This window comes from Dromiciops gliroides, chromosome 2, assembly GCF_019393635.1.
Source record: "Dromiciops gliroides isolate mDroGli1 chromosome 2, mDroGli1.pri, whole genome shotgun sequence".
Lineage (NCBI taxonomy): Eukaryota > Metazoa > Chordata > Mammalia > Microbiotheria > Microbiotheriidae > Dromiciops > Dromiciops gliroides.
Window position 1 is genome coordinate 596,855,954 of NC_057862.1, and position 23,756 is coordinate 596,879,709.

The 23,756-nt window shown below is 34.0% G+C and overlaps 1 pseudogene; it reads right to left on the reverse strand.

The window, feature by feature from the left end:
- Positions 1-2,065: 2,065 nt before the first annotated feature.
- Positions 2,066-16,861, reverse strand: LOC122739356 (annotated as a pseudogene).
- Positions 16,862-23,756: the final 6,895 nt, after the last annotated feature.

Genomic DNA, 23,756 nt, shown 5'->3' on the forward strand with positions numbered 1-23,756 from the left:
AGTGCTGGGCTGTTTCCATTCCCCAGTGTTTCCCTCTCAGAATTAATTTTGTCACATTTTTAAGTTATTGTAGTGGGGTTATTACGAGCACTTAGAAAAAAATGCTTTGTTCCACTGTCTTGTTTTTACTACTCTATTTTGTTTTTATTCATATATCCATTTTTGGAAACTAATTTTTGAAGCATTACTTCCTGCATTGGGACTTTGTTTTAGGACTCTGCTATTTGTATTTCAGGTACTATAGTGGCTTTTTCCCCTGTTTTTTTCTTTTCTTTTGCTATGCTTCTTTAATCAGAATGACTGCACTGTGGCCCATTTATGGTTCCCAGGTCTTACTACAAGATTTCTGACTTAGAAGGTACTGCAACCTTCTTCTATTCTTGGCATCTCTCTCTAAAATATTCTTTCTTGACCTGAAATGAGAGGAACTCAATACTTGCAGCTAAGATATGAGTCTTAGATCTTTTCAGGGATGAAAATGACAGCACTAGAGGACTGTTCTTTCCCCAGAGGCTGAGGCTGATGCCCCTCTCTAGAGTTAAAGAAATTCTACTATGACCTCTGTGTCCACAAGCTAAGACAAAGTTAACAATATCTTTTCTGGGGTCAGAGTGACTATGCCATGACTCTGTTCTACTCCAACAGTAAGTCTTTGTGATAATGATCCCTTGTTCCAAATTTTCTGCCTTGGTCACTTGCCTGTGGGTCAAATATATGATCTTGCACTAGAAAGATTATATAGTATTAGTGTTTTTCCTTAAGATTATAGGACATGTTCAGTTTGGTGCTCATTTTATATCTTTGTTGAAATAGTTATCAGGATTGCTGGGCTGTACTATTTTCTTCATATTTTTGGCTGTCATATTACTTAGTCACCAACTTTTTGCTATTAAGATTTTATGTTTAGGATGGGGGATTCTATGTGAAAATATTTTATATATGATACATAAACATATACTTGGCCTATATTTAGAGGAGTTATTGTTGTACTCACTTTGGGATAATAGATATATGATGTCTTCCTTGAAAAAGGTGAAATCAGGCATGCAGCTCATTATTAATATTATGGCAGTTATTTGTTATTACTATTGCTTTTAATGACCCCTGAATAGTATGGATTCATCTAGATTTATGCCTGCTTCATGCTTCAGTTGTGCCTCAGAACTTTCTTGGCACAATTCATGATAAAATTATCAGCTATAGTATAGAAAGAGTTTGGATTTTTCTAACCAGCAATCATAGATTAACTTCTTAAATTCTCAAATGCTATGAGGAAATGCATCCTAAAATCCAAGAGTGGAAAAAAGTGATCAATGAGAAGTGAGATCACCATTAGTAATTTTCATGCTGCTCTTTGATTGTAATGAAATTTAAGTTGTCTTTTAGAATTTTCTCATCTCTTAACAATGGGAAATTGTTTTATTTCTGCCTTAATGGAAGGTTGACTTTCCTAGACTATAACAGTCTTACATGGAAGTCCCAGAGAGGAGGCATATGAAAAGGCAACATTCATTCAAAAATAATAAAACAATCCAACCTTTAAAAACAAAAAGTTTGCAATTTGAAGAAAACCCACGTGCTGATTTTTCCAATGGGGGGAACTAATACTTGTTCCCTCTTTAACTCCTTTCAAATATTTAAGCTCTCTGTGATATTTTGCATATGTTCAGCATGCATTTTAAAAAAAATCTAACTGATGATGGTATCATTGCTGCAGAAACAAATTCAAATTCCAGGCTGGGGCTATGTATGTTCTTTGGCTCGGGCTGAGTTGGAATAGCCTATGATGGACTGTGCTTTACTCTTAGCCTGGTATAAAAGAACCTTCCTGCCAACCTTCTAAGTTGTGTTAGGTGGAAAATAATTTCACCCTGTCTTTTTGTGAGTTCTGGTGCTCCAGAACTGTCTTGTGGCATTATTTGAAGGTATTTGGAGGGGTTTTGGGAAGAGTTCCAGCAAGTCACTGCCTTTGCTCAACCATCTTAGCTCTACCCCCTATATTGTAGAATCTTTAATAATCATCAAGGATATTGAACTTCAATCAGTCAAAATAGCAAGATAGAGTTTATGCATCCATCATTTTAGGGATTATTGGTAACCTGTGCATATTTTCCCTAGGTCACTTTACCTCCTTGTGTCACAAGGCCCAACTCTCTCACATTTACTTCAATGATAATCCCTTTGGTAAGATCACACAAAGCTGTATATAGTTGGAAAGAGGGATTCTTCTTCACACCATGTATGGGTAGGCAAAAAGTGGCTTTAAATTCAGGATGATTTACATGAACCTTCTTAAAATGCAAACTTATTGGAATAATAAATCTTTCATATTTCTGTGTCTTTTGAGTAAAGCCATCCTCAACAAAGCAGACTTTACTAACCATTTTCTTCCAAGTTGTCTTCTTTCTCTTTCCTGTATGGACAACCTTTCATACTTCTGTTTCTCCCTGGGCATGAACTTTTGCAAGGATACTTCCCATTTACCAGCTCTCTCTTTTCCTTTCTGCTTAATCATGTTGGAAAGGACTTTTGAATGGGATTTTCCTTCTCTGTCCAGCAGATATGTAGACTTTATGCCTTGAGTAGATTTTCATCATTCTTTTGCTTGGTATATCTCTTTTTGTACATCTCAATGGTCTTTTTTATCTGAAGTTTAGCATGACACTATGTATGGTAGAGTTTGGCTTTCATTCCAATTGTTTTCTTTGCTTTTTTGAAGGTTCATGAGCCTCTCAACTTTCCTTTTTCTCTTTTTTTCATGGTAATCCAAGAGGTAGATCTACCATTTTCAGTGTATCTATATTTGTTCTGTGGCATATTGACAGCTGGGGTTCCATCAAAGAGCAGCCAAAAATGCTTCCAATCTTCAGAACTTCTGTCATTAGCAACCAACTCCTCATGAGCCAGAAAAGAAAAGGTACCCTTATTGATTTTCAACCTGCCTAAATCTTTTATTGCCTAAATTGTTTACTTGGGAGTGGCTATTGCACTTGCTATAGCTTTTTGGAACTACAGGCCAGTCCTGGGAGGATGAGATGGCCACCAAAATGGAAAGTAAACCTGAAAAGTGTTTCAGCAACCCTCACGCAAGAGGTACTGGTCTTCCCTGAAACACCTCAATAAATATTGGATTAAAGAAAAGTTACTACTCTCCCTACTAATATTTTATACAATTCTGGAAATATAAGCAACAAGAATAAGAAAAGAGAAAGCAATAAATCATCTAAAGACAGGTAAAGAGGAGATAAAATTATTTGTATTTACAGATAAAATGATGTAATTGGAAAATTTAGTGAATCATGAAACATTCTAATAAACAAAATTAGTACCCTTAGCGATATGGCAGGACTATAAAATAAACTATCAAAACAAACTGAATTTCTTTTTTTTTCTTTATTTCTTCTTTCTTTTTTTTTTTTTGGGGGGGGGGAGGCAATTGGCATTAAGTGACTTACCCAGGGTCACACAGCTAGTTAAGTGTCAAGTGTCTGAGGCGGGATTTGAACTCAGGTACTTCTGAATCCAGGCCCAGTGCTTAATCCACTGCGCCACCTAGCTGCCCCTGCATTTCTATATAACACTCACAAAACCAAGAAACAACAAGCTATGTGAAAATCCCATTTTGTAGAAATAACAAAATGGACAAAATAAATATCTGGTGATCAGCCTACAAAGTATACAAAAGACATGTATAAATTCAAAGGCAAAGTATGCCTTAAAGAAATAAATAAAAAAATGTTTAAATAACTGATGGAATATTCAGTACTCATGCCAATGTAATAAAAATGACACTACTACCAAAGTTATAATTTTTATCTTATACCAATCAAATTAAGAGTATAGTTTATAGACCTTGTTAAAATAACAACAAAATACAATAAAGAATAAATCTAGAATGTCAAGAGAATAATTAAAAGAACTAGGGAAAATGGGGATTAATACTCCCACACATCAAAATATATTATAAAAGAGCATTCATAAAATTCACCTAGTATTGGTTAAAAATAAGGAGAAGGATTAATGGAAATGTCTATACTATGAAATCAGAAATAATGGTAGTCAATAAGCTAATGTTTGATAAAATGGAAAAATAATTCTTATATGAGGACAACTGGAAAGCAGTCTGGCAGAAAACTATGTTTAGACCAATGACTTATGCCACATTCCATAACACATTCTAAATAGATATGCCAACATTATATTAAAATTAATACTAGGGGCAGCTAGGTGGCACAGTGGACAGAGCACCGGCCCTGGAGTCAGGAGTACCTGGGTTCAAATCCGGCCTCAGACACTTAACACTTACTAGCTGTGTGACCCTTGGCAAGTCACTTAACCCCAATTGCCTCACTAAAATAAAATAAAATGAAATAAAATAAAATAAATTAAAATAAAATAAAATAATACTATAAAACATTAGAAGAGAAGCAGATCATATATCCCTAATAGCTATGTTCAGGAGATATATTGTTAGCCAAACAAGGGTTAAGTGCAATTATAAATGATAAAATAGATACATTTGAATATATGAAATTGAAAAGTTGCACAGACAAAATTAATAAACATATCTTAAGAAGCAAAACAATTGAGTAGGAGAGAATACATTTTTAAATAAGAATTTCTTATGCATTGTATATATCTATCTATATCAATTTATCTAATAGCTATTCTCCAAGAGATTAGTGGCTAGAGGATATGAATAAAAAGATCTCAAAAAATTACAATCTTTTCAAAACCACATGAATTAATGTTTTCCATCATTAATATTTAAAAGGAATACTAATAGAATTAACAGCAAAGTTTCACTTCTTACCCTGAAAATTGACAAAAAATGACAAAATGATTATAATAAAGTTTCAAAGACTTGTTTAATAATAGGTACATTAATATCTTGCTAGTGAAATTCTGAAGTTCTATAGCTAATTAGGAAGGCAATTTAGAATTAAGCAAATAAGTGATTGAAATATCCATACCCTTTGAACCAGAGATTCCTTTATGGGTTTATATTACAATGAAGCCATTGATAAGAAGAAAGTCCCCATATACAACAAAATATTTATCACAACATCTTTTTTCTTTTTCTTTCTTTTTCTTTTTTTCAATCTTAATGGTATTTAATTTTTTCCAGGTATATATAAAGATAGTTTCAAAATTTGTTTTTATAAGATTTTGAGTTCCAAATCTCTCTCCCTTTCTCCCTTCCTTTCCTCCTCCCCAATACAGAAAGCAATCTGATATAGGTTATATGTGTACAATCAAATTAAATATATTTCTGCATTAGTCACGTTGTGAAAGAAGAATTAGAATTAAAGAGATAAACCTCAAAAAAGGAAAAAAATAGAAATACAATGGTACCATCTGCATTCAGATTTTGCAATTCGTTTTTTTGTTTTTTTGTTTTTTTGGGGTTCTTTTGCAGGGCAATGGGGGTTAAGTGACTTGCCCAGGGTCACACAGGTAATAAATGTCAAGTGTCTGAGGCCGGATTTGAACTCATGTACTCCTGAATCCAGGGCCAGTGCTTTATCCACTGTGCCATCTAGCTGCCCCTCTGCAATTCTTTTTTTCTGGATGTGGAGAGCATTTTCCATCGTGAGTTCTTTGGAATTGTCTTGGATCATGGCACTGCTGAGAAGAGCAAAGTCTATCATAGTTGTCCATTACCCCTTGTTGCTGATAATCTGTACAATGTTCTCCTGGTTCTGATCCTCTCAGTCAGCATCCACCTAACTCTCTCCAGGTTTTTTTATGAAATCTGCCTGCTCATCATTTCTTATAGCATCCCATTACATTCATAAACCAAAACTTATTGAGCTATTCCCCAGTTAATGGGCATCCCCTCAATTTCCACTTCTTTGCCACAATAAAAAGAAATGCTAGAAATATTTTTGTATGTTTGTCCTGTTCCCTTTTTCATAATCTATTTGGGAAACATACCTAGTAGTAGTATTAATCAGTCAAAGGGTATGCACAGTCCCATAGCCCTTTGGAAATAGTTCCAAATTGCTCTCCAGAATTGCTGAGTACAGAATGTTTTTTTTTTAAGAGCAAATAAATGTAAATTACATGCCCACCTACTTGGGAATGGCTAAACAAATTTTATATATCAATGTAATGGAATGTTGATATACCACAAGAAATGATGTATGGCATGTGTACAGAGAACCATAGCAAAATCTTCTATGAAGTGATGCAGAATGAAGTAAGCAGAGCCAATAAAACTGTATATACAATGACTATAGCAATGTAAATGGAAAGAACAATCTTTAACACACAAATTAAATGTAATAAAATTATAAAGATCAAAAATGAGTTAACATAGATTTAAACAAATGGAAAATATTAATTGTTCATGGGTAGGCTGAGTGAATATAATAAAAGTAACAATTCTATTGAAATTGATCCATTTATTCAGTGCCATATCAACCAAACTATCAAAATTACTTTATAGAGGTAGAAAAATAATAAAATACATGTGGAAGAACAAAAGGTCAAGTATATCAAGGGAATCAATGAATAAAATGTGAAAGAAGGTTGTCTAGCCATAATACCAGATCTCAACCTGTATGGTGAAGCAGTAATTATCAACACAATCAGGGACTGACTAAGAAATAGAGTGGTGGAGCATTGATTAGGTAAAAATAATATTAAAGTAAATGACCATGGTAACATCACTTTTTATAAACTCAGAGATCCAATCTTATGGAACAAAAACCCATGATTTGACAAAATTTGCTGGCAAAATTGGAAAGTAGTCTTGCAGAAACTAGGTTTAGACCAACATCTCAAACCGAATACTAAGATGGGGTCAAAGTGGCTATATGATTTACACATAAAGGGTGATACCATAAGCAAATTAAAAGAGGGTGTAATAGTTTATCTATCAGATCTATGAATAAGGAAATAATTTAGGATTAAAAAAAAGATACAGAGAGTATTACAAAATCTTATCTGTAATTTTGATTATATAAAATTTAAAAGTTTTTGCACAAATAAACCAAATTCAACCAAAATTATAAGGGAAGGAGAAAACTGGGGTAAATTTTTGCAACAAGTATCTATGATGAACGTCTCAATTTTCAAATATATGGAGAACTGAGTCAAATTTATAAAAAAAATACATCATTCCCCAATTGATAAATTATTAAAGGAGATGAACAGGCAGTGTATAGACAAAGAAATCAAAGCTATCAACAATTATATGAAAAAAATGTTCTAAATCACTATTGTTCAGAAAAAATACAAATTAAATAACTTGGCGGTATCATCTCACACCTATTATACTGGCACATATAATAAAAATAAAAATGTTAGAAGTTGGAGGGGATGTGGGAAAACCAAGATGCTAAACACTGTTGGTGGGGTTTTGAATTGGTCCAATGTTTGTGGAGAACAATTTGGAACTATGCCCAAAGGGCTATGGAATTGTCCATAATCTTTTATCCAGAAGTGCTATGACCAGGTCTTTATCCCATAGACATCCAAAAAAAAAAAAAAAGGAAAAGAACCTATTTGTATAAAAATATTTATAGCAGCTCTTTTTTGTGATGGCTAACAAGTGGAAATCAAAGGGATACCCATTAATTGGGGAATAGCTAATGTGATTGAGATTTTCCCCACCTTTTAGTTATGAGATCTAATTATGATAATAATCAGTATATCAACTAAATTGTGATTTCCTATATCTAGATATTTTATTCTATTTTATTTGTAAATTAAGTGAATAATAGAGTTAATCTCAATTTTGGATGGTTAGCCAATGTTGGATGGATAGCCAATGTTGAATGGACAGCCAATGTTGGATGCATATCCAATGTTGTATGATCATCAAGTCTTGCTAGAAATTATCCCTAGCCATCATCTGTTGCTTCTAGACATCACCCTATCAATCTCAGCATTAGCTATCCAGTAATTCTAGTTGGTAGATTGTGATTCTGATTAGCAATGCTAAGTAGCTTCTAGCTAACATCTATTACATCACAGTTTACAGATTGTGGTATTCCCCACCAATGGAAAAGCTAGTGGCTGGAAAGAAAATTTTGTCTGATCAACCAATTTGAGAAGAATTTTGTCTAGAATTTGTAAGCCCTGTGAAGGTATAAAACCCTGGTGAGCCCCAAGTGAGACTGGCCCTCTCTCACTAAACCTATTTTCTTCAGCTTGGAGACTTTGTTGTTTCTTTTCTTCATCGGACTTAGAAATTTTTGCAACACCAAACAATCTGTGTTATATTATTGTAATGGATTATTATTGCATTTTAAGAAATGACAAGCATAATGATTACAGAAAAAAACCTGGAAAGACATACATGAACTGATACGTAGTGAAGTGAACAGAACCCAGAGAATGTTGTAAATTTTAAAAATATTGTTTGATGAAGAACTGTGAATCAGTAACTATTCTTAGCAATACATTAATCCAAGATGACCCCAAAAGACTAATGATAAAGCATACTATCTGGCTTGAGAGAAAGAACTGATATTGATTAAATACAGACTAGGGCATGCTATTTTCTCATTTTCTTTCATTCTTTTCTTTTTCTTTTATTAGTCTTCTGTTAAGGGCTAAAATTCTAGCTAAACTGTCTAAAATATCTAATGAGTGGTCACCAATAAATTATAAGCTTTAGCAAGAGTTAGGCTTTTAAGCATTTATTAAGGAGAATAAGAATTTGGTAAAGAGAGAGAGAAAGGCCTACATTCATCTATTAAAGGGAAAGCACATTTCTAGCTCCGCTCTCTGCCAGAGGCTCCAGGAAAAAGAGAGAGTCAGAGCACCAGGCTCCCCCCTTCTTCCTCCCACAAGCAAATGTCACTTCCTGACGCCAAAGAAAAGATGCATGGTCTTGCCCTCAAAGACCTTCACCTCATGGGCGGAGCTCTTCTACAGTAAGTCTCCAGCAGGTGGCATCATTCCAATCATTATACTTCTTTTACAAAATATCTACAATACAAAATATACAATTGGTTTACATGACTGCATATTTATTACCTATATCTGATTGTTTTCCATCTGAGGGAGGGAGCAGCCCAGGGACATGAGAGAAGGATAGAATTTGGAATTCAAAACTTTAAATAGAAAGGTTTAAAAAATAAAATAAGGAAAATTAAAAATAAATAAAACATTTTACTTGGAAGTTCATAAAAGTTATGAGTGAACATCCTCAACTTATCCTTTGTTAGACATAGGAGGTTCACATGTATAATACATTGTACATATTTTTAGAATATTTTAAATCATTGATCAGTTGTGCTATAATTTTCTCCCTCTCTTTCCTTAATTTTATTTATTTCTTTAAATCATATTATTTGTATATAGGTTAGCTCTCTTGGAGGTGCAGTCATATTAGGGATAACCATGATATAAAAAACAAAACAAGACACCCATAAAAATTCATTTAATAGAACAAAACAGGGATATATAACACTATACAAAACAAAACTACTATTTTCACTAATGGTTGTTAAAACAGTTTTTTTATAAGCTATGTAATTTCTATTAATATAATGGGTTTTTTATTATTATCATTTAATAAACGAATAAATAATTTTAAATATTAAAAAGTGGAAGGTAAAAGATAGTTAATTAAGGGTGATTATTACTTCATACTTTACTGACTTATTTTCCTTACAATAACCCTGTGGAATAGGAAACAGAATTGTCTTCATTTTAAAGTTTAGGAACAGGATCAAAGGGAAACGTGCTTTCATTTAAAACTCCTGATTCCAAAATTAGTGTCCTTTTCACTATAATATACTGCCAGCCATAACAGTCATCTGGAACTATCATGCCAAAAGGTGTCTCTAGATACATGAATGGGTATGGTAGCTTATTCCATACCCTTGGCTCTTTAACTAGTCAGGCTGTAAGAATTATTATGGAGCATTAGACAATGATGACAAAACATTTTAACAGATGTGCACTTTCCTTAATTTAAGTTGTCTGAATATCTCCATTCCCTGAACACTTAATTTTAAATCAAGAATAGGGATTTTAAATGGAAAGAAGATGGAGAAAGGAGGTAAGATTTATCTTCCTTACCTTCCTTAGGGAGACAAAGATCAACTTCTGTCTTTTCTGAGGATTATGTAAAGCTTGGTTATGATATAGTTTCATTCAAGTATGTCTGAGCCCAAGAGTTTTATAGGGATGAGGAATAATGATGTTGTATGATTGGCAAAGGAGCTTTCTGGATGGGACATTTTTTTTCTTTCAGTTTACATAGGCACCTTCACTACAATTTACAGCCTTAAAACTTGCCTCACTCACTAAGAGGTTAAATGACTTTTATTAAGGTCACACATCATACACTAAATTTCTTTCAAAGACAAGACTTGAACATGTTTTTCCTGACTCTGAGTTCAGTTCTCTATCTTCTATATTGCACTGCTTTGATTAATATTTTGTGAGGCAATTTGAATGAATATTTTGATAATAACTGTTTTCAAAAGACAATGAAGATGATTGAAAACAATTTCCCAGGTTATTGTTTTATTTATTTATTTGTTTCTGTTAGTGCATTGGTGGGGTCCACTGGATAGGGCAATGAATTTGATATCAGTGAGGCTTGAGGTGAAATCCTACCTCAGACACTTAATAGGTATGTGACCCTAGGCAAGTCATTTAACTTAGTCTGCTTCAGTTTCCTTATTTGTAAAACAAGGATAATAATAGCACCTGCCTCCCAGAACTGTTTTGAGGATAAATTGTGATGACCTTTGTCAACTCCCTTGCAAAGCTTAAAGTGCTATATAAATGCTAGATATTATAATAGTGGGATAGAATGTTGGCCATGAGGTTCAGAAGAGAGTTTTTCAAATCCTACATCTATTATTGATCAGTTCTATGAACTTGGATATCTCTCGACACACTCGACTCTTTATATAACATAGTTGGATTTCAATTTGTGTCATTGGAGTGAGTTCCCACAAGGGAAAATAAAATATGTATTGACATACTGATGCATTTTGTTGACAAGTGGTGACTAACTATTGTTAAGAGAAGGGAGAAGACATTTGGTGCCAAGGAATTTGTCCATATCACCTTATTTGACTGGTGAAAGTCAGCCTTGTTTCCTAAAGCCTCTTCACCATAATGTCAGCCTTTACAATTCGTTTCCTAATGGAAATTTACAGAGATAAAGCATGGTCTACTGATCTAAGCACAGACCAGGGAGCTTGGTTCTCCTGAATGATATCCCCAGCTTTGAAACTAACTCCCACTGTGGATTTTGGCAAGGGACTCAAATGTCTCTGATGACAGATTCACCATCTATATAATGGAGACATTGATGCTTAACTGTGGTTCCAAGCAATGCTGAAAACATTAATTAGGCAATGTTTATAAAGCTAAAGATGAAAAGCTCTTTTTGATGTGCCATTATCCTGAGCCACCAATGGATTCTCTCTGATGTTTGGCCACTATCCATGTGAACTTGGCACTTCTAATATCCTCATGTTTAATCTTACATTGTTGGGAGTATCTTTATTTCCTAAGACATAATGTCCTTCCTATGCTGTTTCTCTGTGGGAAAAGTAATTGCCTTCAAATCACCTTAGCCTGATTTAAGTGGGAGCTTGGCTATGTTCAATAAGGGTTATGAAAGGATATACTGTTGAATGTTTCATTTTATTTAACACTTTATCACTTCTCTGCATAGTAATGGATATGGTTATCCCCATTTTTCAGATGAGAAATAGTGGGGAAATAGCGTAAATATCCTATTCAAGGTCATGCACTAATCTAAAGGCAAAATTGAGATTCAAAACTACTGGGTTTTTGATTTTATCAAACCTTACAGCTTTTACAGATGACAAATAAATTTAAACTCCTTGAAACTTCACATTTTCTTACTGCTTAGCCTGTAATAATTTGGATACCTGATTAAACCTGACTGGAAATGAAATATAGCTCTTTCCTCATTATTCATTGTCAAATATTGCTTATATACCAGTATTTATAAATATTCAATATACAAGAAGGAAGCTGTACAATTTCAATTTTTTAAAAGAATAGACCTCCACTTGTCTGGTACTACTTACAAACAGATTTATCTTTGAAGAAATATCCAAATTTCCTTTCAGTGGACATATTACAGGTCTTAGATAAACCAATTATCATTTCCAGAATGAAGCCCTTCTTCATAATAGAGATTGCCATGAATAGACCTTGGACTTTTGTGTCTAAAGATCTTAGCCTGATAGATTGTTTGAGGCTTACAATGATATAAATCACCAAAGATTCAACTAACCATCTTCCATGTAACTCTCTCCTCCTTCACATCTGTTCTGTTTCACCTATAGGATAAAATGTCTCTAAATCACTGAGACACATTGAAGGGTAAAAACTGGAAAATGTGTGCCTCAGGTTGTAGATTATCTTCCCATGAAAATAAAACAAAATAAAAGTTATCTAAACTAAAAACCATGCATAAATAAGTTCAACATCTTATAAATTTCCCACAATATATTGAAAAGTTTAGAAGCTTAAGAACATCTCATGACTGGCTGTATTCTGATACTTTCTTTTCTTTAACTAAAAAGCAAAACAAAACATAACAAAACAAAACAAAACAACAACAACAAAAATACTACCATCAACAAAAAACAAACCAAAATAAAACAAAACATTACAACATTGTTAGTTATAAGGACTTTGAATATTCACCACTTTTTGTACCTATTACTACCTTATTTAAATACAATTATACCCTAGTTATGAATCTCACCACCAGTAAACTGCTGTTTATATGATGATATTTTTTTTTCAGCCAAAGCAAGTCATGAAGACAAGATAGGTAAAATATTGGTTATTACCATCTGCTTCAATGGAGCTACTACTCAAACTGATTACATCTCAAATTCAAAGTGTTAAAATAAATTTGATATTCATTGTGGAATAGCCAGCTATTTGGAAACACCTGGATGACGATTAAGAAGTATTTCTTTCCCTTTTTTATCATGATATTTTGGCACATTGTATGTAAAATCAAAATGAAGGATAAAGTAGTCCATTTAAGGGGCTTAAAAATTTAATACTATATATAATTTTTAAAAATTTAATTTTTGCTCAATTAAAAGGAGCTAATGGTAGAAACAGAAATTTACTCTGGGCAATCAAACTATTATTCAATTCAATTCTTTATTATTCTATAAATAAATTTCACATTGTAATGCTACCATACAAATTCTATCGTTGGACATAGTTTTCTTCTAATTTCCCTTGGAATTCATCTTTTTACTCCATGATAGTTTTTATCATTGGCTGAAATAAAGAAAAGAATAATCATGCTTAGATTAATTCTTGGTACAGTCTCCAACAGCATTCTGTACCAATATACAAGTGTTTATAGAGTGAATTAGAATTAAGAACCTAATTATTTCTATCTTTCTGTGTAACTCTAACTTACTGTTGGATACTGGGAATATCATTCAACCACTTAATATATTCATTTTCATCTGCTGATAGCACTAAATAACAAATAACAGTAGTAGCAATAGCAAAAAATATTAGCAGAATAATTTATAGAAGGTGAAGATAAATTTCAAACTTCCAGCCCATTTCTAGAGCAATATTATAAGGAATAGGAAAGTTAGAAGACACATTTAACTTTTATAATAATGATATTAAATTTTTAAATTCCTCTGTTAAATAATTTAGATATCTAATGAAATTTAATAGAACATCTACCAATATATTGCTTATGATAATATAATTTTTAAAAGTATAGCTTTTGTTGTTATATGACTAACATTTCCAAATACATCCCTTCCTCTCTCAGAGAAACAAAAGAATAAAGAGGGAAGAAATAGTTTCGTAGAATTAACCACATCGTCAATGAAGTAAAACATTCATGTGATATTCCACTCCAATGCCCCCCCCCCACCTCTCCAAAGAAGGGTGGGAATTAAGATCCCATCCCTTTTCCTCAGGGTCAAGCTTCGTCATAATTTCACTGTATTCAGTTATTATTTTTTGGTGATTGATCTTACCATTTGAATTGTCATGCATATTTTTTCCTGATCTTATTTACTTCACTTTGAATCATAAGATTATAGACCATAGATTTACATATGGACAGGACCTTATGCTATTGCAATTAACTCCATCACTTTTAAGATAAGTAGTGAATATTTCTTTTGTTTTTGATGCTGTTTTTTTTTCTATTTTGAGGTTTTTCATCATTGCTCTGATTTTTTCTCTTATAACATGACTAATGCAGAAATAGGATTAATGTTATTATGTGTGTGTGTATATATATATATATAACCTATATCAGATTACCTGCTGTCTAGGGGAGGGGGGGAGGGAGGGGAGGGAGGGAGAAAAATCTGAAATTGTAAAGCTTGTATAAACAAAAGTTGAGAACTATCCTTACATGTAATGGAAAAAAATAAAATACTTTATTAATGTAAAAAAAATAAGTAGTGAAACTGATAAAAGGGTTAATGAACTTACCCCAGGACACACTTCTAGTTAATAACTGAGGCAGTATTAGACCTTAGGTGTTCCTGATTACAAGCCCAGAACTCTATCCATTATCCATATTACTTCATAATAAATCAATTCATATTTCTTCTAGTACTTCTCTGAATTGTTCATAGTTAAATTGCGATCAACACATTGCTTTCTTATAACTTTCATGTGCTAAAACTTTTGCAGCCATTTACAAAGTGATAAGTGCTTACTTTGTTTCCAATCCTAGGAAATATTTAATGCAAACTGACATTAAAATTGAGGTTGTTAAAAAATGTATCTTGCAGGGCAGCTAGGTGGCACAGTGGATAGAGCACCGGCCCTGGAGTCAGGAGTACCTGAGTTCAAATCTGGCCTCAGACACTTAACACTTAGTAGCTGTGTGACCCTGGGCAAGTCACTTAACCCCAATTGCCTCACCAAAAAAAAAAAGTATCTTGCAAAGATATGTTCAAAAGAGGTTGAGCAGAAGCAATAATGTTCATCATTATTTAATGATAATTTTCTAAATGCCTACTAAATCCAAGGTACTGTCCTGTGCAAGAGGGATACAGAGACCAACACCACCTCCCTACAAAGAGTTTGCATTCTGCTGGGGTAATATACAGATAAGTGAATATAAGATAATTGGAAAAAGATAGCAAATTGGAGGATTGATAACATCCTCCTCTAAAAAGTAGAAAGAGTTGATCTAAGAAAAAAGTTAAAGTTTCTAAAATTTGAGAGTAGGCATTTCAATCGAACAGTGTGGAACAACTTGTGAAAAAATGAAAAGGTGAGGGATGGCATATCTGTGGTGAGGGCTAGCAAGTGGTGTAAGTTGATTGGCATACAGGATGATGAAGGTGAATAATGTGAAATCTGTTTAGTGAGGTAGCCTGGAAGTGGACCATGAAGCTTTATATAACAAACTAAAGATTTTGTATTTTAGGTTAGAAACAAAAGACAAATGTTGAAAATTCTTCTAACTAGGCGTGGCGTGGCGTGGTCAGAACATTCCTCCTTGCTAATGTGAAATCAACAAATGACTTTTTACCATGAACATTTAGATATCTAAATATCTAAAATGAGGCCACTAACAGGAAGGTCTGTTATTATTGCATTTAAAAAATTCATCTGTTCTTGAAGGGAAAAAGGAAACACATAATAAACTGCTCCATCCCCTGTACACTTAAGTGAGTCCAGGGTGATTGAGTTGGAAGAACCTGTCAGTAAGTATCTGACAGAACTAATCTGATTCAGTGGGTAAAAGTTGAGAGGAAAATCTATTTGAGAAAAGATAACCTAATGGCCTCATAATAGTCAAAGGTAAAAAATAAAAGTCCTTTAAATATTTTTTTCAACTGTATACTTCCATTGTGGGGGTTTCATTACTTATCTCCTTCCTTGATTTCTTCATTGACTAGGATTCAAGTCTCTCCTCAGGATGACCTGACTTCCCTAGAGTTTTCCCAAGTGATTGCTCTGGGATTTTGGATGCAGAAATTTCTTTATTGTAGTACATTGAGATTATTTAGAGCATTTCCTTGTTACAAAGTTCATTTAAACAACAGACAACTTGAAAGGGAGGGTGGCAAGAAAATCCCATCTGTTGTGCATGTCCCTTTTTCCCTCATCTTTAGTAATGATGATGACTGAAGCTCAGGAAATGTCTGCTATAGGACCTTTGTAGTTTTGTAGCTATAGAGTAATAAACAGGCTTATGCTTCATTATAGAACTGCCATGATTAAAGCAAAGCTATGCATGCTGTTTCTGTCAATTAAATCCTCATTTGCTTTCTTAGTAACTAATTAAGAAGTCCTTATCATTCAGGTAAGGATAAATCATAGAAACAATTACTGTCAGTTATAGAAGTACATTATACACCTGAACAAACCATCTGTCTGCCTTCATGAGCTTACTTTTATAGAAACTTACAGGATCCTTTTCTTCAGTGGGGATGAGCATGTCAAAAGCTTCACAAGCTTCTTCTTGTACCTGGGAAAAGAGAGGTCTGGTCACTTTCATTCTCCACTTTGCCTGAAGTAGTAGCTACATAACCAGGACATATTGTTAAAAGATTTCTCTTAGGATTTCTTACAGGCAGAGAGGAAATGAAATCCCTTGCACTCCATGGCTCTGAAAATATTTAAGACAATGAGTTTAGAAGTGAAAATGACCTTAGGTATTATCTAGTCCAACAGCCATCAATTTATAGATGAAAAAAAATGGAGACCCAAGAGATAAAATATTTTGTCTGAAGTTAATAGGGAGATAATAGGGAGGCATCAGGATATAATGGAAACTAAGCTCACTCACTCTGATGTTTAAAGACCTTGGCTCAATTCCTATTGTTGAAACTTACAATTTTTGTGAACGTAGGCAAGTCAATAAACTTACCTTCATATCATCTTCCTATAATACCTCTTATAGAAAGAATGGCCAGAGCTTGCACATATGGCTGAAGTTTGGATTTATTTGCTCACCCATTGAAGCAAGGGAATAATGTGCAGTTTGGGATCAGGACAGGACAAAAGGAAAATGAGGCAGAGAAAACCTGTATGAGCTGTTGGGGTTTTCCCTGCCAACCTACACCTGCCTACATGAAGCACTATCTGGAGCAACAGCAGTGAGAGCATTTTCAATTCCCTGTCTTAATTCCATGCCTTCAGGGAGACATGAGAGGCAAGAGTTAAAGGGTTAAATGGAAAGTTATAAGAGCTATATTGTGTTTTGCTTTTTAAATTTCAGGCATTCTTTCCAGTGGCCATAGCACTGAAAAAAGTTGCAGAACTGGTATACCTAATCCCTTTCCTCAGACTTCATTTTAAGTGAAAATGGCATTTATTCTAATAATATTCATTTATTTAATTAAAGACTGAATCTGACTGACACAATTACATTTCTCATAAATACCTATGGTTGACCCTGCCCTTTTTCATTTCCTTTCATCTTTTTTTTCTCTTAGCATGAAGGTACCAGACAGCTCTGGGCCCCATACAGGAGAACATGACCTCTCCTAAAACAGGGCCTATATCCTATCTCCACAAGAGATTTTTTCAGGGTTTTCTTTTTCTCCAATTGTGGCATTATAATGAGACATTCTTATGCTTCATAATTTCACTTTGAGGTAATAAATACTATGAATCTGGACATTTAAACATGCCCCATCAGATCATAGGCCTCAGAACCCATTGTGTCACCTGGTAAGACATTGAAATGAAGGATTTGAGTTAGATATCCTCTGAGATACTTATTGGTTCTAGATATGATTCTAATATCAGAACTGAAAGAGTTTGAATTTAAGCCATGCTCTTTGGATCCAAATCCAGCATTCTTTATGGGTAGCATTCTATCCAGAAAAGTTGTAATATGATTGAAAGAATAAAATGATATTTCTAGGTCATAGGTCATAGTTGGATGCCTAAACAGTATGGTAAGATATATATATATATATATATATATATATATATATATATATATATATATATATAATTTCATTTTCAACATATATTTCACAATTTGTGACAAATGCAAATCTCTCTACCTGGCCAGAGTAGAGGATCTCAAATAACAAACCGATAAATTAGACTTTTAAAATTCATGTTCCTCTGCAGATTAGAAGTATATCATCTCTATAGGATTACAGAGATTTCCCTCTCTTCAGCCAGACTCATGGCTGCCATGACATAGACTTTATCTTTCTATAGTTACATTCTCATGCCTATATCCTGGTAGTGGATGAGGAATGAAAGACAGTAGAATAGTTTTGAACACTGTATCTCTGAGGGAAGTATTGAACCACTCTGTCAAAAGGGCCTGACACATCCATAATAACATTTCCTTTCACCCTCACATCAGCTAGCTTCGTATTTGAAGAATTCTAGAAAACCGGAAAACATATTCCATTAGTCATTGAAGTCTTGTGATGAAGGGTTCTACCTTCCTTTGGTCTGCTGTCTATGCATTCTGTAACTTGGAACAAACTCAATCCCCATCACCTCTTGCTGAGGCATAAATCCTGCTGAACAAATTGACAGTCAAGCAAGAGATTGGTGATAGACTCTAACAGTGTTGACTGAGACATATTTTTAGACATGCACAATAAGGTAATTTATTTTGCTTTATTCTGTGTATTTGTTACAAGGATATTAATTTTGTAATTTTTCACTGGGATAAAGGAAACAAGGGAGAGAGGAAATAGATTTCTTTTAATTGAAGGGAAATGGAGGAGGAAAGGAATAAGAATTGATACAGCACTTACTATGTGACAGGCACTATGCTAAGCACTTTTAAAAACAACATTATCTCATTTTATCCTTACAACAACCTGCAAGATAAGAATTATTATTATAATATCCATTTTATAGTTGAGAAAACTGAAGCAGAGAGAGGTCAATACTTCCTTAGGGTCATACAGCTACCAGCTGTTTGAAGACAGGTTTGTGCTCCTATCTTCCTACTCTAGGGCCCCTCCTCTATAAACTTCCAAAGGTGGATATGTAAAATTAAAAAACAAAACAAAAACCTTTAAAAGTCAATAAAAACACTGAAGATTTCTGTACAATATTTAACAAATTCTCATCAAAATATAGCAAGATTGTAATTTTGCTATTTCAACTGTAAAGAATGCTGTTAAACGTATATACTGTGTTATATAACAGCTGGAAAAGGATGGCTATAATTTGAGATGTTACAATTTCTTCCAGGGAGAAATGAGTTATGTAATAATACATATTTCTCTTTAAATTCTATGATTATGAAGCTCATGTTTTGTTCTTTAAATACAAAAAGAAATACATTCATTTGCACATTGCCTTTTTATTTCAGTCATTTCACTGGATGCTTGCAATTGCTATTTGGGGAAGGTAATACTAGTATCCTTTCTCTCATTTTGAAGATTAGGAAACTGAAGCTCAGAAAGGAACCTTGGAGGACTTTTAATTCATAGTGACATAGATCTAGGACTTGAAGTAACCTAATACATCATCGTGTCTAACATCCTGATTCTGTAGCCAACGAAACTGAGGTTCAGGGAATTTAAGTAATTTGTCTGAAGTCATATAGGAAGTAAGGATGAGAATCTGCATTTGATCCCAGGGCTTCTTCCTCCAGAGCTAGTGTTCTTTCATGCCTTAGATTTTGAATTCTAGTCAGTATTCTTTTCTAACTTATGAGCTACTTTTAAATATCAATAATTCAACATGCAGTTATAAAGCTCCTACTATGTACTAGCCATGGAACTAGACCCTGGCGGGGAGGGGAAACAAACAAAAAAAAATAAAAAAATAAAAAAATTGATATTCTATTAGGTAAAGAAAATAAATGTGAATATACTTATATGTGTGTAGATTTATAAACATGTATATCTAATATACAAAAATAAATAGAAAGAGGCTAATATAAATAAATGAATGAATTGATAGGAGTTAAGTTCAAGGTAGTCATGAAGAGAATGATCTATGGCCTAGTTGCAAAGGTTCTTGACAGAAGATAATGTTGACTGAATAATAATTGTTAACAAATAATTCAATCAGTGACTGTTTATGCTCATTTATCAAAAAATTGATGAAGAATTCAACTAGCCTGCAGTAGTTATAACTCAATTGCCATGTTCCTTGGAAATACAAACTCATATTAACAAAGTTGACCTGGATGGAAAAGTGTGTGGGGTAAACTGCAGTCTCAATAGTTGTTCAATGCCAATTGAGAAGAGAATAATATTGCTGCTGCTCTTTTGGGTGAAGATCTCTCTGGGGCAAAGCAAGGTCTGTGCCTATGTTAAAGATATGATTACTTTTCCTGGAGTTTGGCAGATCAGTCATTTAAGTCCCCAAACACTGTTTTGTACCACTTGATAGGACACTAAAAATACTATGTGTCCTCTTGTGACAGGCAAAAGAACTCATTGAGCTATAGCTTGATTCACCTAGAGGGCTGGGAAAATTACACTTTCCAACTTAGAAAAATCTATATTAATATCCATAACAATATTGCTATGTTGATATTGTATATATTTATAATTAAATCTATAACTGTAGATATAGTTATATTACCATATTCATATCAATGTTTATATATATGTATATACATTTAACTATTAGATAAACAGATATCTTTATAGATAGATATAGAAGATATCTATATAGATAGAAATGGGTACAGATGAAGATGCGGATATGTAAATATACCCAGGTACTCTTTTTTCCATGAAACCATTGCTGACTTTCCCAGATCAAAGTAAATTTTTTACCTTTTACAAAATGTTAATGACTCATGATTCAGTGAAACAAGTTTTGAAACTACAATCAGAAGGCTTGCATTCAAAATCTATTTTTGTCACTACATTTGGGACCTTGGATCAATCATTTAATCTGCCTGGGCCTCAGTTTCCTCAGGACTAGATGACCTTTCAGGTCCCATCTATTTCTTTTCTTTTTTTTTTTGACATATTTCTAAATGATAGATTTGGAGATCAGGATGATTGGTTCTGTTCTTTGTATTTTATTCTTCATAATTATTTCTGCACCTCTTTTCCCCTCCTCAGTTTTTAGCATTTTAAGAGCCAGATCTGTGTTTTTGGTAATCATTGTATCATTAGTGCCTTCCCCACAGTTGGCACTTATTAATATTTGCCAAAGTGAATTGAATACTATAGCCCAATGACTATGCCTACCTTGAATATTTTCTCATAAAGAAGTATGTCCTTGGAAACTATCCATTTCATTCACTGATGCATTACTCTATTTGTGACATTGGCATGTATCTCCTTTGAAAGAAATAGGTGGGCAAAGGGATATATCTTCATTTTTTCTTTCATATCTGATTCCCTTTTAGAATAATTTCCTTGAAAATAATTTAGACATAACATTAGAATGTGTATATGTATGTGTGTGTACATACATATGTATATACACATGCATATATAACTGCCACATTTTTCAAAATTAATGGGTGTTTTCTACATTGAATCATGTGGCAAATCCAGAATGGCCAGTGGAAGAAATAAGCAATAGCAGATGAAGCTGATATCATGACAACAAGGATATGAACTGGGAGGTAATCTAATACCTATGTCTAACAGAGTTGAAATAATAAGTTCTTTAGCATATGTAGCATTTCAGTGGTGAACTTGAACACAATTTGTACTCTCAAAGTCAAACCTTAGAAGCTTTTTCCAAACACCTAATTTAATGCTGCTCTGTGTATTGAAGGCTTTTGCCCCATTGTTGTCAAAACAATTGGTTATCCTTTAAAACAATTATTTGCAGATGCATGCAGTGAAAAACAGCCCAGCTGGAACTAATGCTGCATTAAAACCCCCCATACAAAATCATACTGATAGCATTAATGTGTTGACTCAAACCTACAAAAGCAAAGATGTTCTGAATTAAGGTAGGTGACTCTTTAAAGAAAGCAAATGCCTTAGATTGTGGGAGGAGTATAGAGCAAAATAATGGGTTTTCTTCCTTATGAAGCATCCTGTAGCATTTTATTAACAAAATCTGGTTCTGGGGAGAGGGGAAGGAGATGGTCTGTATGTACTACATCATATGGTTTTTAAAAATAACAAAAATAATCGCATATCAAAACCTCTTTACTTGACAAATTTAACTTTCCTGGTGACAAAGAATAACATTTTGTTATTGTTTTTGCGGGACAATGAGGGTTGACTTGCCCAGGGTCACACAGCTAGTAAGTGTCAAGTGTCTGATGTCAGATTTGAACTCAGGTCCTCCTGAATCCAGCCCGGTGCTTTATCCACTATGCCACCTAGCTGCCCCTAAAGAAGAACATTTTTTAAAAGCATCTGATACAAATCTTCCCATCCTTCTATGAATTCCTTTTATCTCAGTTTCCTCAATTATAAATGGGGTTAATAGTAGCACCTTCCTCCCAGGGCTGTTATAAGGGTCAAATCATATGTTTTTCAAAAGTACTTACTACAGTACCCTACACATAGTAGGCATTACAGACGTGCCTGTCCACTTTCCTTTTATCTTGCTTTCGTGTTTGCTGAGAGCATCAAATATCATTCAGTGATATTTGACTGAATCAGTGGAATATAGTCTCTACATGATAGGTGGTTAGAAAACTTCCTGGCCGGGTGCTGGTTACCAAGTTTGTGAAGTCATTTGAAGTTAAAGAATTCTCTGTGTTTCAAGGTATTCAGCTCGAACAGATTAGAAACAGTTACATCAGGTTTTGCCATTCAGTCTGCAGAAGAAAAGGGTGGTAGTGGTGGTAATTCAGTAAAACAACACATTCTGAAAACAAGACTGTTTTATTCCTCTAGAATTCTTGTGGTTTTTTTCCCTTTAAAATTTACAATTGAGAAATTTGAGATACAAGTCAGTTAATTGAGTTGGATAGACAACAACTAATTAACTACAGGACTTAGACTCAGGGTTCCTGACTTCCTTCAATGTGTTCTTTTTCATGCATCAAGCCAAGGGCAGGGAGGGTCCAGTGCCTTATGTATGCAATTACAAACATACAAGCATCTGTTGGATTGGTGACAGCTTTAAAGAATCCTTAAAAGGTAAAGAGCAGTTTTTATGTAACTTCTAACTTAAGGGTGACAGAGACAGAGATTTTTCCTTAAGCCAATAAGTAAATTGCACAACCAGGTGTCACAATGGATAAAGCACTGGGCTTGGAATCAAGAACACTCATCGTCATGAGTTAAAATCTGGCTTCAAGACTTTTCCTAGCTGTGTGACCCTGGGCAAGTCAATTAACCCTGTTTACCTCGGTTTCCTCATATGTAAAATGAGTTAGAGAAGGGAATGGACATCCACCCCAGGAACTTTGCCAATAAAACACCAAATGAGCTCAGAAAGAGTTGGACACCAATGAAATAACTGAAAAACAATGATAAACGAAATAGAGGCAGCTAGGTGGTACAGTGGATAGAGTATCAGCCCTGGATTCAGGAGGACCTGAGTTCAAATCCAGCCTTAGACACTTGACACTTACTAGCTGTGTAACCCTAAACAAGTCACAACCCCAATTGCCTCACCAAAAATAATAATAATAATAAAAATAATAATAAATGAAATAATGTTGTTTGTCCTTCATTCTTGAAAAGGGCCCTGACATTGGGGTGATGCCATGACTTGCAGTAAATTGGATTTTAAGTGAGGAAGGTCACCAACTTCACTCTCTCCTCCAGAGCCATCTGGTTCCAGTGGCAAGATATACAACAAGGTGCCTGAAGATGGCCCAGGATGTTTAAGGCAATTTAGGTTCAGTGACTTGCCCAGGGCCACATAGCTAGTAAGTATCTGATGAGAGATTT